Raw genomic sequence first — 17,044 nt, forward strand, 5'->3', positions numbered from 1 at the left:
CACAATGAACCACGGGGATTGCGATTCTAGGTCAATAATTTCAGATAGCCATTTTTTAATAAAACCGCTAGTGTCTGCTTTCTCGGTTCCCTCTGGGAAACCGAGAAATCTCAAGTTTGGGTTGGTTGGATCTTCCCTTTCTTGCTCTCGATGCCTCTGGAGCCGGGGAACAGGGCGCAACCCCAGCTGAGGGGGGCCTGGGCCGGCCTCAATAATCCATCTATTTAGGTAGGATATGGTATACAGGGTGTTAATCTAGAATGTGCAAGGGTTGGCGGACATAATTAAAAGGCTCATAGTGTTTGATGTGGTATCTAGACACTTACCAGCAATAGTGGCTATGAGCTGTGCGCTGCGATTGGCCAGCGCTGCAGCAAGGGACACGCCTCATACAAAAAATCAGTCAGAGGGAGCGCAGACACCGGAGCCTATACCGGGCGAACGGAGCGGCGCCCAGACATACTAGTAAGTGCAGTGTAGTTTTTAGTTTGTACAGTAGTGAAAGGTCCTCTTTAAGTTACTCAGCCCTTCCTTCATCTCTTGAGAAGACTCCTGAAGATCTTTTATTTTTCCTCTCATTTTGCTCATTTCATCTTTTATTATTGAGATGTCAGATTGAACTGATGAGACTATCAAATCAATTTTGCTATCTGAGCTCCCTTTTTGTTTTCCACCTTCCATATTCTCCAAGACAGACCCTACATTGCCCTGATCTTGATTATTATCCACCTGGTCGCTACCCCCTTGAGTTCTGTGTGCCAGTCTTGTTTTTTGTGGGGGAGATATAAGAAATTTGTCCAGCTTGGTAATGGGGCTAATTACCCTTCCCCCCCTAGGTGAGGCTGTCCGATTCCTATTTTGTAATTTTGCCAGCATGTTTCAACACCGAGGTGAGGTAAAAGTTTTAAACTTATATTCTTCTCCCTATTACTATATTAAAGGGGAAAATAATGTTCTCCCATTGCTAAGGGGCACCACCCTTTTATCTCCCCAGTTTATCACTTCATCCACAATTGGGCAGTACCATACTAGGATTCACTAACACCCATAGCTTTAAAGAGTAACCCTAAACAGACCCCTCTAACAGAGGGGACTATCCTTATTAACAAAGATTACAACAGATAAAGTCCCAAATAAATTAGCACAAGTCAGAAAAAAAATATATAATGAATTAAGCTGGGGTTCTGTTAGTCCCAGAAACAACAGGAGACAGGGTCAATCAACTCTTCAGCGCACTATAGGTTTAAACACAATGCGATCTCAAGTTCCACAGGAGGGTCTTTCACCGGACGATTTTCACTGCCAGCTAGAAGTGCACCAATTTGCTCTTTTGCCATATATCAGAGGTGAATATCAATCTTCTCTTTTCCTTTTTATTCTCCCTCAGAGTTCCTACTTTTATACATTCTTTATAATGAGATGATGAGACCAGTCAAGTCCTCAGCGCACTGTAGGATTAAACACTGTGTTATCTCTATTAGTCCAGACGGGTCTTTCACCAGCCCACTGGCGATGCCTATTTAAAGTGCGCCTGTTTTGCTTTTTCTCCAAACCTTCAGTAGTAATACATACAAGTGCTCTCTGTAGTGAGAACCCCCTCAACAATTCTGAAAAACACAAAGAGATCCTCTGTACGCGTACTAAAAGGGATCAGATCAGTCCAGGGCTTGTGATGTGTAACCCCTTATCACAAAGTAATTAGTAGTAGCTGGTTTTTAATTGCCGTTGGAAATTCGAATATGTTAGTTATAGCCAACCTAAAAAATTGTAGTCATTATTAACCCACTTGTTAGTGCAGTTATTTCCTTAAGGGATTGCAGTTACAAGGATTGTTAGTCCGCTTGTTAGTATAAATCAAATCTCCAGACCTTAATGCACACCGGCACACTGTGTAGAATGAACCCCCTCAGGAATTCTAACAAAAACCCTCCATAGGCATACTATAAAGGGTGTGGAGATTGAATTGATCCTTTAATGTGTGACCCTTTGTCACAGTGGGGGAATTTTAGTTGCCATTAAAGATTAGGGGTTGTTAGTTATAATCAGCCTAGACATTGCAGGTATTGTTAGTCCACTTATCCATACAGTTATAGCATTAAAGCAGGTATTGTTAGTCCACTTATCCATACAGTTATAGCATTAAAGCAGGTATTGTTAGTCCACTTATCCATACAGTTATAGCATTAAGGCATTTTACAAGCAGAGTTAATCCGGCCTACAGGGGGTACAACACTCCAGCTAGGTTATACCCCCAGCTGGACTCTTGTTACTCACGGCACCCAAGCTGAGCAAGAAGCGGTCTGTGGCTTTTTAACACTGTTGCCGTATTCGCTGCGGTCTGGTAAAGTGGGTCAGCAGGGACGTTCTCCCGATTTTCAAATAGAGTCTCGTACCATATCATCAGCGCCTTGGGAGTGTTCCCTACGGCACCTTGCCCGCTTGCCGTTTATTAACGTTGGCTCCACTTTCAGTCTTGGCCGACAGCCGGACCTTAATGGAATCAAAGAGGCCAGTTTTTCTGCTAAGAGGCCGAGTGCTGGGTGCCGGATGTCAGGCGAAAGCAAATGCACAAGAGAAACTTGATAGCCTATCTAAGGCCTCATGCACATGGCTGCAATTTTGGTTTGCATCTGGTCTGCATTTTTGGAGAATTGGATTTAGACCCATTCATTTCCAATGGCTGCAAACGATGTGGACAGCATGCCATCCGTATGTCTGTTCCGCGGCCCCCAAAAAAATAAACTGAACATGTCCTATTCTTGTCCATTTTGCGGACAAGGATAGGCATTTAAAACATACTGTAGGACCTGCGGAATGAAAAATGCGGGGTGCACATGTGCGATGTCTGTGTTTTGCAGATCTGCAATTTGTAAACCGCAAAAACGGATTCAGACATGTGAATGAGGCCTAATGTCTGTCCATTAAACCTGATCTCTGTGTAAGTTTCACTACTGGTTTTGGCTCACAATAAGGGTCCATTCACACATCTGTAAGTGTTTTGCGGATCCGCAAAACACGGACACCTGCAATGTGCGATCCGCAATTTGTGGATCCGCACATCACAGACACTATAATAGAAAATGCCTTTTCTATTTCAGGAACAAAATTGCGTATCCCGAAAAAACGGATCCCGAAAAAACAGATGCGGATCCCGAAAATCCAGGAAATGTGGATCCAGGAAATGTAGATTTGCATCCGTTCCAGCCCCATTGAAAGTGAATGGGTCCGCAAATTGCAGAACGAATGCGGACCCAAATTACGGACGTGTGAATGGACCCTAACTAATGGAAAAAACTCACCAAATAACTGAAGTGTAAACTTGGCCTAACATACTTTGTTAGGCTGAAAAAAGACATCTGTTCATCCAGTTCAGTCTTTTATCCTGCAAGTTGATCCAGAGGATTGCAAAAAAAAACTTGAGGTAGAAGCCAATGTAACAAATGTTAGGGAAAAAATTCCCTCTTGACTCCAATCAGGCAGTCAAAATAATTCCTTGGACTAATAACCCTTCTCCAATGTCAATTGTTGTTGCTCTTTTATTGTGCAGATTTCACCCTTTTCAATGGAAGCATGAGATCTGTGGAAAATCCACATCAAATCCACACCAAAAATTACAACAAAATGCACCAAAAACACAATAAATGGGGAGATTTATGTGTGTTTTTTTCATACAGATTTTCTGCACATAAATTTGCAACCTAAGGCCACCTGCACGCGTTGAGGAATATGGAGAACTTTTCTGCCACAGATTTTGCCATAAATCTGTGATTTGCTGCTAAATCCATACATTATTTGCAGATTTTGCTTCAGATTAAGGCCTCATGCACACCACCATGTCTATTTTGCAGTCTGCAAATTGTGGATCCGCAAAACACGGATACTGGCCGTGTGCGTTCTGCATTTTGTGGAACAGATTGACAAGCCCTTAAAGGGGTTGTCTCACTTCAGAAAATTGCATTTATCATGCAGAGAAAGTTAATACAAGGCACTTACTAATGTATTGTGATTATACATATTGCTTCCTTTGCTGGCTGGATTCATTTTTCCATCACATTATACACTGCTTGTTTCCATGGTTACGACCACCCTGCAATTCATCAGTGGTGGTCGTGCTTGCACAATAACAGTATATTAGTAAGTGCCCTGTATTAACTTTCTCTACGTGATAAATCCCTTTTACTGAAGTGAGACAACCCCTTTAATAGAGCAGTCTTATCCTTGTCCATGATATGGACAAGAATCCGACATGTTCTATTTATTTATTTTTGGAAGTGAATAGGTCAGCATCCGAACCGCAAAAAATGCGGGTCTGAAGTGGACCCAAACCACAGTCATGTGCATAAGGCCTAACTGCCGGTTTCAATACTATATGCTGAAGGAGTGCTATCTGCAGTGAATACCTACTGTATGACACTGTCACAATATACCAAGGATGCTGCATATGGTTTCTTTTGCTAATAAAACTACCATGTGTTTTTGACTTTTTTTTTTTTTTTTGCAACTTTTTTTTATTTATTCTTAACTTCTACAGTATTTGTTTTGTGTGTGTGTGTGTTTTTTTTCTGCCATTTCTGGCAAGTCTTATAAGGAAGCTGATGGTCCATTAAAAATGGCATACCTAGAGCATATTGCATTTTGAAGCTAATGGTAAAATGGTAAAAATGCCTAAATGCAATCCAAATGGTGGGAAAAATGTGTTTAAAATAAAGCATTTCGAAATGCATTATAGACTTTAAAATAACATCTGGCTACATAAAAAATACAAAAAAAAAACATCAAAAACATTCTGCAGAAAGCAAAGATAAAAAACAGCAAAAATGACAAAAATATGTGTGAAATCACACTAGTATACAGGAATGTTAAAACACAGTGCAAACATGTTTTTGTATTTGCCTTTCTGGTCATGTATGGTGCACTTTTTCAGCCTATGTGTGTGTTTTTTATATATAAATAAAACAATTGCTGTTTTAAACAGCTCAAAAATAGAAATTATTGAAATGATCTCTGGTATGAAATATAAAATGTTTTATTTGCTTTGCAAACTCGGTGATACTGTATATATTTGGCAGGTCTGGCTTCTCACCAGTCATGCCTAGTGCATTGTCTTCACTTGCTAATTGTCTTCACATCACTACTTTGTCATACCCTGAAGCAAAACAATATGAATCAATGTTCTTCATGTGACAAATTCTGTAATAAAGAACTGTGATAAAGAAATGTAACAATATACTTAGGCTCCCTACACAGACATTTTGTCTGGCATCTTTTTACCATAAAAAATGTCAGAATAACCACATGCTTTTTTGCCACCCTTTTTTACTGCAATAGGGCTCATGCACATGGCCGTTGCCCAGCCGGCTTTTTGCACTCGGCATCATGGATGTGTACCCATTCACTTGAATGGATACACAATCCGGAAAGTTGGTGCGGAACGGAGGCACGGAAACCTACGGAAACACCATGGAGTGCTTCCGTGGGGTTTCTCTCTGTGCTTCCACACCACAAAAAAACATGTTGTATTTTTTTGCGGTGTGGACAGATCACGTCTGCGGAATACGCACAGATTTTTTTGTGAGGGGCGGGTTGTTGGTTTTATTCCAACTAGCAGCATATGTACATGTTTACTACAACAATACACAGGGCAGTGCACAACAATATCTGAGAGGCCCCAAAATGTCCAGGCTATGGACGTGTTCCAAACGGAAGACCCAGAGCCAGAATGTGCGTACTAGAAGCACCACCTATCCAGCGAAAGTAGTGCTGGTAGTAGTAGTAGGCCACAGTTGTCCTGTTCATGCTGGCTTCAGAAAGGCACATCATTATAGTTGAGGAGAAAGAGAATGAGATAATGGATTAGTTGGTTCACTCCTCCTCTCAGTCACATCAGGCTGATGTGAAGGTGACCTCAGAGTCCGACACCGTGCCTTAGAGCCAGTGGTCACGAAGAAGGCTTTCAGTAGGGGACACCTTCCTTTTTCCTAAGAAGTGACCCCACCACGCCCTACGCAGGGCCGGATTAACGTAGGGGCTGATGGAGCTGCAGCTCCAGGCCCCTACCATAAAATAGGCCCATCTGCCAGCCAAAAGGCCGTCGGGAGGGTTAAAAGTCCTCTGTTGTACGCAGCGCAGCGTCACACAGCACACAGACAATGCAGAGACGCTCACCTCACGCTGGCAGCAGGGAGCCTGAGGGAGGGACTCGGGAGGAGCGTAATATGATCCTAGAGTGGAAGCTGCTTCTGCCAGCCCCGCCCCTCCCCGCCCACCAACCAATCAGAGCTGAGGCAAGGCAGGCACTAGCAGCTCTGAGTCGTCTCAGGTCCTGTAAGGGAAGTGCACAGTGTAAAGTGTAGTTCCCAGGTTAGAACAGTGCATCTGCCAGGACCTGTGATGACATCATCTTCAGCATCACAGGTCCTGCAGAATCTAGCAAAGGAACTGCACCAAAAAGGGTGTAGTTCCTAGGTTTGAAAGGTACATCTGCCAGGACCTGTGATGACATCATCACAGGTCCTTCAACCCCTAACAGCAAGTATTAGAAGTTCACAATCAGCTCTGCATTGATCCATACAGACTGGAATGGAGTGGTAAGAGGAGGTCCTCCACTTTTCATCATTTACCCCCCCTCCATGCCCTGTTTTTACTCATTGCTCACTCATGTATAATACTTCAGACAGGTACAGTGACCACAACCTCATGTACTTCACACACACAGTGACTATAATGCATAACTGACCACATATTTCTATAAACACTGCATCTACAGTATTATACCTTGTATGCCTCACATCTATATATATATATATATATATACACACACACACTGCATATATTAAACAGTATTATAGATGCAATATGTACAGATATATAATATATATTGCAGTGTACTGATATGTGAGGTACAAGGTATAATATATGCAGTGTGTATAGATATATTGTATATACAGCAGTGTACTGATATGTTAGGTACGAGGTATAATAGATGGTGTGTACAGGTATATTGTATATACAGTATTGGATTGATATGTGAGGTACGAGCTGTAATTTATACCTCATATATCAGTACACTGCTGTATATACTATATACCTGAACACACTGCATCTATTATACCACGTTCCTCACATATCAGTACACTACTGTATACACTATACATCTGTACACACTGTATCTATTATGCCTCTTTTGTGTGCCAGGCCTGTTTTGTAATCCCAAACCGGCCCTGATGGCATAAATTATAAAACAGCAGCGAACATAGTTCATGGAACAAAGAAAGAGGCCTGGAATGGGTAGTGGGAGGGGCTATAAAAGGGGAATGGGGGCCCAATTTAGATTCTTGCTATGGGGCCCAGAGAGATAAGAGAAGTGACAGATGACACAGAGTTTAGATTACAGGTTGAATTAACCCTTTAGGATCAAATTGGCTTCTCAGGAGATATATATGTTAAAGGCATCTCATTCAGTAGCTATATAACTAAGGGTGGGTTCACATCTCCTTTATGGATTCCGTTAAGTGGGGACTGTGGGGACTATTTTATTATCAGCCAGTGACTGTGTTACTGTAATACTGTTATCAATTCAGCACATAGTTTTCCCTGTGCGTGCATTCACATTTCACTTCACTTGGTTCGTTGTACTACTGTCAGTGTCAGACTGTTGTCACTGTGGGTAACAATGCACAACAGACAACAATGCACACCACAGTGACAGCTCCTGACTCCTCCTGTCCGGCGTCAGCCTCAGCTTCCCTTCACTATCACTATAATCAATCACTCTTCCTGATCCTGACTCACTCATTAGCGAGCTGAAGAGCCGACTGAGTCAGCAGCAGCAAGTGAATCGGATGGATAGCATCTGCGCATGCGCACCGGCACCTAGAGTTTTCGGTTCACTTGCGAGTCAGCTCAGCAGTCAGTGACTCAGCAAGTGAACCGAAGATCCGATTCATGAACCGATTCATCTGAAAGATCCGAACTTCCCATCACTAATGAGGTCATATCCGGCTGGCCGCGGCATTACAGGAACAGCACCAGCTGCTCTGACGTCCTGCCGCCGGATATACGTCACAGGATATCCGGCGGCAGGACGTCAGAGCAGCTGGTGCGGTTCCTGTAATGCCGGCCCGCCGGATATGACCTCAGTGCGCCCGCGGTTATCCCTCCTGCACGCTGTGCTGTGTACAACCTACTCAGCAGTTTCGACCAGCACACGGCCCACAGCGCTCAGCCACACCAGCCCGTGAGACAGCAGGAGCTTCTGGAGCAGGGCAGGTATCAAATAAACTCATCCAGTTGGAAGGGAGGGCAATCATAGTGCTGTTATGATTTATGGACACAGCTCTCAGCATGCTTAGCCAGCCTTCTATCTGGCTGTTTCTGAGCCTGTGGACTGTGACTCTCAAGAAGCACAGCCAGATAGAAGGCTGGCTAAGCATGCTGAGAGCTGTGTCCATAAATCATAACAGCACTATGAAAATTACTGACTGGCTAAGCATGCTGAGAGCTCAGTCTCTATAACATAACACATTAAAGAAATTACTGTTTCTAGCTGCGAGTCCACAGCAGCTAGAAACAGTAATTTCTTTAAAGGGATTCTGTCACCAGGTTTGACCCCTGTCAGCTAAAAATATGCTGATGTTCAGGGCGTCTTCACGATTCCTAATGTGGGCTTATAAATGTCATCTGTGGGCTTATTTAGCTAAAAAAACAGCTATTACTAACCTGTCAGTCAAACAAATAAGGTGCCTAAGGGGATGTTAATGGGTGCAAGATGCCCGCCGCACCCACCGCCGTTCGTGCCCAGCGCCGCCTTTCCGGACTTCTGCACCGCCTCCTAATCCTCTGTGCCGCCTTTCGCTCTCCCTCCCTCCCTCCCCCTCCTTCTGCTGTAAGATCTCGCGCTTGCGCACAGGGCTCTGCCTGATGCGCCCGTGCAGACCTCTCCATTTGGCTTCTTACAGCGAAGTGCGCATGCGCCGGCACTTCGCTCAACCCCTGTATGCGCGAGATCTTACAGCAGGAGGAGGGGGAGGGAGGGAGAGCGAGAGGCAGCACAGAGGATTAGGAGGCGCCGCAGAAGTCCGGAAAGGCGGCGCTGGGCACGAACGGCGGCGGGTGCGGCCGACACCTTGCATTCATTAACATCCCCTTGGGCACCTTATTTGTTTGACTGACAGGTTAGTAAAAGCTGTTTTTTAGCTAAATAAGCCCACAGATGACATTTATAAGCCCACATTAGGAATCGTGAAGACGCCCTGAACATCAGCATATTTTTAGCTGACAGGGGTGAAACCTGGTGACAGAATCCCTTTAATGTGTTATGTTATTTAGACACAGCTCTCAGCATGCTTAGCCAGCCTTCTATCTGACTGGCTAAGCATGCTGAGTGCTGTGTCCATAAATCATAACACAGCTCTATGGAAATTACTGTTTCTAGCTGCTGTTGTCCACATTCCACAGCAGCTAGAAAACAGTAATCTTCATAGTCATGTTAAATGATCACTATAGTGTCAGCGGTTTTCCTGACACTATAGTGCCCTGAGGGTGCCCCACCCTCAGGGTCCCCCTCCCGTGGTCCCCCTCCATGTTGCCAAGATAGACGCCAAATGAAGGGGTAGTTGCAGGAACAAAATACTTTAATGGTATCGATAAAATATATATGTAATTAAGACACTGAGTGCAGTTCCATAAAAAGGCCCAGCAAAATCCTCAGCACCAGGCCCATGATGCTCTTAATCCGGCCCTGGCCCTACGGTAGATAGTCAACAGAGTTTCCCTGTTGACGACTTGTGTAAGAGCAGTCAGCTCTGCCCTGAGGAGGAGGTGGTTGAGAAGGCTGCAGATTCTAGGCGTAACAATGTTGGTAGTGGTAGCAGTAGTGGGCCTCGTAGACATGCTATTGGCATTGGGGGCAGAAAAAGTGGCAGTCAGGGAAGAGCAGGGGAGCGGGCCAAAGAACCCACCATGATATTCAACAATCAGAGAAAGGGAGGGTGAGAACTCCAATGATGCTTGTGTGCTGGACATGACTTAGGAGCCTGATCAGGGTGCTGAGGAGGAGGCAATATCAGAGGAGGAGGGTGATGGTGGCAGCAATAAATAGAAAAGGCCACAAACCTCCCAAAGAACAGCCAGGGCCCCGTGGCCAGGAAACAACTCTGACATAAGCAGTAGAGATGGCCCGAACTATCCGACGGCGAACAGTTCCCGGCGAACATAGCTTGTTCGCGTTCGCCTCTGCCGGGCGAACACATGCGATGTTCGGTCCGCCCCCTATACATCATCATTGAGCAAACTTTGACCCTGTACCTCACAGTCAGCAGACACATTCCAGCCAATCAGCAGCATACCCTCCCTCCCAGACCCTCCCACCTCCTGCACAGCATCCATTTTAGATTCATTCTGAAGCTGCAGTCTTAGTGAGAGGAGGGAGACTGTAACTGCTGCTGATTTAATTGGGAAATCGATAGCTAGGCTAGTGAATTCAGTGTCCACTCCAGTCCTGAAAGACTCATCTGATCTCTGCTGTAAGGACAGCGTCCTGACAGCACCCCAAAAAGCCCTTTTTAGGGCTGCAACATTAGTCTGCTTTTTTTTTTTCCTTTATATACATATTGCAGTTGCCTGGCCTGCCTGTGTGTGAGGAGCTGCAGGCCCACAGACTGTAGTGTGCCCACTGCCAGTGCTCACCCCTGTCATTCCGTGTGGCACAGGACTTTGCTTAAAAAAAGGCACTTAATTTTTACACTTTAATCTAAGGTTAGTTGCCTGCCAGTGTGTGTCAGGCTGACTTCCACTGACTGTAGTGTGCCCACTGCCAGTGCCCACCACTCATACCGGCTGGCACAGGACTTTGCATAAAAAAGGCATTTAATTTTTACACTTTAGTGTAATTTCAGCTGCTTGCCTGCTGCTAGTGTGTGTCAGGCCGACTTCAACTGACTGTAGTGTGCCCACTGCCAGTGCCCACCCCTGTCATCCCGTGTGGCACAGGACTTTGCTTAAAAAAAAGGCACTTCATTTTTACACTTTAATCTAAGGTTAGTTGCCTGCCAGTGTGTGTCAGGCCGACTTCAACTGACTGTAGTGTGCCCACTGCCAGTGCCCACCCCTGTCATCCCGAGTGGCACAGGACTTTGCTTAAAAAATAGGCACTTAATTTTTACACTTTAATCTAAGGTTAGTTGCCTGCCAGTGTGTGTCAGGCTGACTTCCACTGACTGTAGTGTGCCCACTGCCAGTGCCCACCACTCATACCGGCTGGCACAGGACTTTGCTTAAAAAAGGCATTTCATTTTTACACTTTAATGTAATTTCAGCTGCTTGCCTGCTGCTAGTGTGTGTCAGGCCGACTTCAACTGACTGTAGTGTGCCCACTGCCAGTGCCCACCCCTGTCATACCGAGTGGCACAGGACTTTGCTTAAAAAATAGGCACTTAATTTTTACACTTTAATCTAAGGTTAGTTGCCTGCCAGTGTGTGTCAGGCTGACTTCCACTGACTGTAGTGTGCCCACTGCCAGTGCCCACCACTCATACCGGCTGGCACAGGACTTTGCTTAAAAAAGGCATTTAATTTTTACACTTTAATGTAATTTCAGCTGCTTGCCTGCTGCTAGTGTGTGTCAGGCCGACTTCAACTGACTGTAGTGTGCCCACTGCCAGTGCCCACCCCTGTCATACCGAGTGGCACAGGACTTTGCTTAAAAAATAGGCACTTAATTTTTACACTTTAATCTAAGGTTAGTTGCCTGCCAGTGTGTGTCAGGCTGACTTCCACTGACTGTAGTGTGCCCACTGCCAGTGCCCACCACTCATACCGGCTGGCACAGGACTTTGCATAAAAAAGGCATTTAATTTTTACACTTTAGTGTAATTTCAGCTGCTTGCCTGCTGCTAGTGTGTGTCAGGCCGACTTCAACTGACTGTAGTGTGCCCACTGCCAGTGCCAACCACTGATACCGGGTGGCACAGTAGCTTGCCGATAAATAAGGCATTTAATTTTTAGACAGTAGTCTAAATTCAGTTGCTTGCCTGCTGCCAGTGTGTGTCAGGCCCGCTTCCACTGACTGTAGTGTGCCCACTGCCAGTGCCAACCACTGATACCGGGTGGCACAGTAGCTTGCCGATAAATAAGGCATTTAATTTTTAGACAGTAGTCTAAATTCAGTTGCTTGCCTGCTGCCAGTCAGTGTGTCAGGCCCTCTTCCACTGACTGTAGTGTGCCCACTGCCAGTGCCAACCACTCATACCGGGTGGCACAGTAGCTTGCCGATAAATAAGGCATTTAATTTTTACACTTTAGTGTAATTTCAGTTGCTTGCCTGCTGCCAGTGTGTGTCAGGCCCGCTTCTACTGACTGTAGTGTGCCCACTGCCAGTGCCAACCACTGATACCGGGTGGCACAGTAGCTTGCCGATAAATAAGGCATTTAATTTTTAGACAGTAGTCTAAATTCAGTTGCTTGCCTGCTGCCAGTGTGTGTCAGGCCCGCTTCCACTGACTGTAGTGTGCCCACTGCCAGTGCCAACCACTGATACCGGGTGGCACAGTAGCTTGTCGATAAATAAGGCATTTAATTTTTACACTTTAGTGTAATTTCAGTTGCTTGCCTGCTGCCAGTGTGTGTCAGGCCCGCTTCCACTGACTGTAGTGTGCCCACTGCCAGTGCCAACCACTGATACCGGGTGGCACAGTAGCTTGCCGATAAATAAGGCATTTAATTTTTAGACAGTAGTCTAAATTCAGTTGCTTGCCTGCTGCCAGTCAGTGTGTCAGGCCCTCTTCCACTGACTGTAGTGTGCCCACTGCCAGTGCCAACCACTCATACCGGGTGGCACAGTAGCTTGCCGATAAATAAGGCATTTAATTTTTACACTTTAGTGTAATTTCAGTTGCTTGCCTGCTGCCAGTGTGTGTCAGGCCCTCTTCCACTGACTGTAGTGTGCCCACTGCCAGTGCCAACCACTGATACGCGCAGTGCCCCAATTTGGGAGTAAGAGGACCGACCAAGCTGCTTTTTCCATCTCCCGGTTCCTGAAATCAATTCAGTTTAGTGTATGAGAGTTTGGTCTGTCACTGTGAAGGCAGTCGAAGGTACCCGGCCTAAATTTTTTTTCATAAAAGGCAATTCCTGATATGGGACGTAACAGGGATTAAACTGATGAGAATAATACTACAGAAAATACCACTCATATCGGTGGAGGGAGCCAGCGTTTTTTTAACCATCTCCCCGTTCAAAAAATCTATTTAATAAATGGCCCCCAGATTGGGGATGTTAGAGGGATTAAACTGATGAGAATAGTACTACAGAAAATACCACTCATATCGGGTGTGACAGTAAATTGCACGGCGCAGATGCAGTCACCGTGGTTTAAAACAGAGTGGAGGGAGCCAGCGTTTTTTTAACCATCTCCCCGTTCGAAAAATCTATTAAATAAATGGCACCCAGATTGGGGATGTTAGAGGGATTAAACTGATGAGAATAGTACTACAGAAAATACCACTCATATCGGGTGTGACAGTAAATTGCACGGCGCAGACGCAGTCACCGTGGATTAAAACAGAGTGGAGGGAGCCAGCGTTTTTTTAACCATCTCCCCGTCCGAAAAATCTGTTTAATAAATGGCCCCCAGATTGGGGAGTCGGGGACGTTAGAGGGATTAAACTGATGAGAATAGTACTACAGAAAATACCACTCATATCGGGTGTGACAGTAAATTGCACGGCGCAGACGCAGTCACCGTGGATAAAAACAAAGGGGAGGGAGCCAGCGTTTTTTTAACCATCTCCCCGTTCGAAAAATCAATTCAATTGACCTTTCGGGGACCCTTGGTGTTGTACGTGGCTGGGTGGAGGAAGAAACCTTCAATGACATCACCGGGACGTGGCTAGCTTGGTATCCAACCTTGTGCAAATGGGGAGTTTGCGGTTGTGCAAATGAACTGTTTGCGGTGCATTAAAAGGGGAGTTTGGTCTGTCAATGTCTGTGATGCGGGCGTAACCCTTACACTACCTGATCGATACAACATCATACCTGATCGTATACACACACTGGATGTTTTAAAGCACGTTATTCCAAACAATTTAGGAATGTTAGTTGATTTATGCCCTTTATGGATTAAAACCCGACTCTGCGTCCACTACGTAATTTTCCATGGGAGTTTTGCCATAGATCCCCCTCCGGCATGCCACAGTCCAGGTGTTAGACCCCTTGAAACAACTTTCTCATCACTATTGTGGCCAGAAAGAGTCCCTGTGGGTTTTAAAATTCGCCTGTCTATTGAAGTCTATGGCGGTTCGCCCGGTTCGCCAGTTCGCGAACATTTGCGGAAGTTCGCGTTCGCTGTTCGCGAACTGAAAATTTTATGTTCGCGACATCACTAATAAGCAGTTCCCACCTGACCAAGTTGCTGGTGGTGCAGTTGCTCCCTTAACATTTAGTCGAGTCTGCTGCCTAGTGAGCTAATGGCACGTACTGAGCCTCGCTGGAAGATTTCTAGCCACTAGTACTTCTCTCATAAAGCCATACCCTGCCTTGTACTTTTATGTGGCAGCCAATGTGTGGTGCTCCCTTTGATTCTCACTGTGTGACAAGGTTCACACCACGGTGGACACCAGGAGAAGCTCTTACGGGCAGGGACAGTACATACCTTTCACAGCTAACTGGGTCTATGTTTTTTTTCTGGCAGCAATAAGGCAGCACCCCGGAAACAAGGACAGGTCCTTTTGACCCCCCCCCCCCCACACTTGTTTCTTATTAGGCCTCCTCCTCCTCCATGGACACACTCCTGTCCCCAACAGAAGCTAGGCACAGGGTCGCTTGCTCTATTCCTCCTTGCTATGACATGTGTCAGGTCTAGCGTTACAACATCGTGCTGGAGCTGATCGGCCTCGGAGAGAGTAGCTACACCGGCGAGCAGTTGCTCAAGTACATCAAGAAGCAAACATCTCTCTGTCACCCCGCAAATTCCAACTGGGTAATGTGGTCAGTTACAATAGGCACAACATCGTGGCCACCTTGAACCTGAGCAAAATAAAACATGCTCCCTACATGTCACATGTCATCAACCTAGTGATGCAACGCTTTCCAAATAAGTACACTGGCTGGTGCAAGATGCTTGCAAAGTCCAGACACTGTTGAAAGACCTCAGCCACTCTTAGATGTCGAGGAACACTCTCCTGGACTTGTAGCCACAGAACGGCTTGCCGCTGCACCACATAATCCACAACATGCCAACTCGCTGGAATTCAACATAACACATGCTCAAGCATCTGTATGAGAAGCGGAAAGCCATGAACGAATTTGTCATGCACCAGGCAGCCTCAGCAGCAGGGAGCATGTATTGCTTCCAGGTCAGGCAGTGGTAGCTCATCCAAGATGCCTGTCAGGTGCTGAAACCCTTTGAAGAGGCAAGAAAGTTTGTCAGCAGGGACAACTGAGGTATGAACGATGACATTCCTCTCATATTTATCTTAGAACAGACACTGACACTCATGAGGTAGGGGACCATGGCGGAAGATGAACAGATGACGCATCTTGCTGTCCGCCCTATAGCTGTTGGGGACACAAAGAGGGAATCTGCCATGGAGGAGGATGACGAAGGTGAGGATGAGAAACTGCCACTGCAAGAGGAGGAAGAGTCGGACGTGGAGGAGCAAGAGGACGATGAAATGGATGGCACTGGCCAAGACACCCAATTGTCTTAGTGTAGGGCAGAGCCCAAAATAAGTGGCTCCTCGGTCACACTGGCCAGAATGGCCACCTGTATGCTGGCTTAATTACGCAGTGACAGGCTTATCATTAACATCAAGCAGTCTGATAATTACTGGATAGGCATGCTTTTAGACCCTAGTTACCAAGGCACAATGGGGGAACGTTTTCCTCTGACAGAGAGGACAAATTATGTTACTACCAGGAAACATGGTGTATGCAACTTGCCACAGCTGACGTCGATTCAAAGCCTGTCGCCAGCATCCGAACGGGAGGCCCCTCCACAGAGTCACTTCCCTCCTGCCACGATAAGAAGCAGAAGCTGCAGCAGCAGTAGCAGCAGCAGCCATTTCAATCTCCTCAAACATGATGGAGCAGTTTTTTCCACATGCCACGCCAGACTGAGGCTAGTCGGCAAGCTGACATCTCCTGCCTCAACACCCAAGTGCAGGCCTACCTAAAATATGTCCAGTCACTATCACATACCCAGTTCCCTGACCCAGACTGGAACAGTGGCCCAAACTGGCACAGCATGCTTTCTATTTTCTTTATTGCCCTGCAGCCAGTGTCCTGCCTCCATTTTGCTACTGTTGCTGTATGTCTGCTGTCTGTCTACCTTTTATCACTTTCTGTATGGCCGCTGCAGCCTGCATCATACTACTAATGCCTCTCAATTGTCAGTTTACTTGTATTCACTCTCCACACAGTTGAAATTGAAAATGTTTGAGGGGTTAACACAATAAAAATTTGAAATTTTTTTGTAGTGCCCGGTCTCTTCTTTACTTCTTTAATGATGAGCTGTGGGCTAAAGGACCTTTGGTGACGTCAGATCACATGCTCCAATCACATGGTCCATCACCGTGGTGATGGACCATGTGATTGGAGCATGTGATCTGACGTCACCACAGGTCCTAGCCGGTAGTTCATCATTAAAGAAGTAAAGAAGAGACCGGGAACTACGCGATCAAGAGGAGAAGGTGAGTTAATTTTTTCTTTTTTTTTAACCCTCAATTGATCACCTACTAAGCATTCTGTATTCAGAATGCTATTATTTTCCCTTATAACCATGTTATAAGGGAAAATAATACAGTGAATAGACTGTCACCTAGCAACCATGCGTGAAAATGGCACCGCATCCGCACTTGCTTGCGAATGCTTCCGATTTTCAAGCAACCCCATTCACTTCTATGGGGCCTGCGTTGCGTGAAAAACGCAGAATATAGAGCATGCTGCGATTTTCACGCAACGCACAAGTGATGCATGAAAATCACTGCTCATGTGCACAGCCCCATAGAAATGAATGGGTCGGTATTCAGTGCGGATGCAATGCGTTCAC

General features: G+C 45.7%; 1 protein-coding gene across 1 annotated transcript in view; it reads right to left on the reverse strand.

Annotated features, from left to right (window-relative positions):
- LOC121001798 (cadherin-19-like) overlaps positions 1-17,044 on the reverse strand; it is a 379,802-nt gene that overhangs the window by 124,858 nt on the left and 237,900 nt on the right. The gene's annotated exons all lie outside the window — the stretch shown is intronic.

Source organism: Bufo bufo, chromosome 5 (assembly GCF_905171765.1).
Source record: "Bufo bufo chromosome 5, aBufBuf1.1, whole genome shotgun sequence".
NCBI lineage: Eukaryota > Metazoa > Chordata > Amphibia > Anura > Bufonidae > Bufo > Bufo bufo.